This window comes from Galeopterus variegatus, unplaced genomic scaffold (assembly GCF_000696425.1).
Source record: "Galeopterus variegatus unplaced genomic scaffold, G_variegatus-3.0.2 Scaffold6165, whole genome shotgun sequence".
In the NCBI taxonomy this organism is placed as follows: Eukaryota; Metazoa; Chordata; class Mammalia; order Dermoptera; family Cynocephalidae; genus Galeopterus; species Galeopterus variegatus.
The window spans coordinates 12,276-12,947 of NW_007732276.1; positions in this window are offsets into that span (position 1 = coordinate 12,276).

A 672-nucleotide genomic window follows, 5' to 3' on the forward strand; every position below is an offset into this window, starting at 1 on the left:
TCTCTTTAGTATCTGAAAGCCTGTCTTGAGAGCAGGGATTAATGTCTGTTTTAGATAAGTACTTCACATATAGATTTGTGTTTAAGTAAAGGTGGGGTTTTGTGCCCGAGGGCTCCTTGTATGTCTGCTACCTGATATAGTGAGTACGCCTGTCTGTATGGGTGTTAAAACATTGATTAGATACACATTGAAGATGAATGTTTTGGAAGGAATTTAACAATTATCTAGGCAGTATATATCTGGTACTATTGAAATTAATTTGACTTGCTTATTCGATCAGAGCAACTGGATGACCCGAACACGTAATATTGGCATGAGTCTACATTGGTGTATATTATAAATCAGCCACTGCACTGACTGTATTGATTAGATCCATGAGTTACAATGGCAGTGTGAAGATTCAGACTTAAATGATATAAAATATATGTTAAAATTTCTAAAGGAAATGGTTGGAACAGAGCGTGAATCCCTGTAAAAATCCAAACATTTGTGACAAAAATCTTTTATTTCCTTAATATGCAACTATAAATTAAATTGAGGATGCTAGTTTGTTAGAAAACTACTTGATTTTTAAAGTCAGCTATGTGTAGGTTACAGTTTCAGCTGAGGCGTTTGCCATCTGTTGCTTGTACTACTTAGATGGATTTTAAACAGGATTTAAGTGTGAGGATA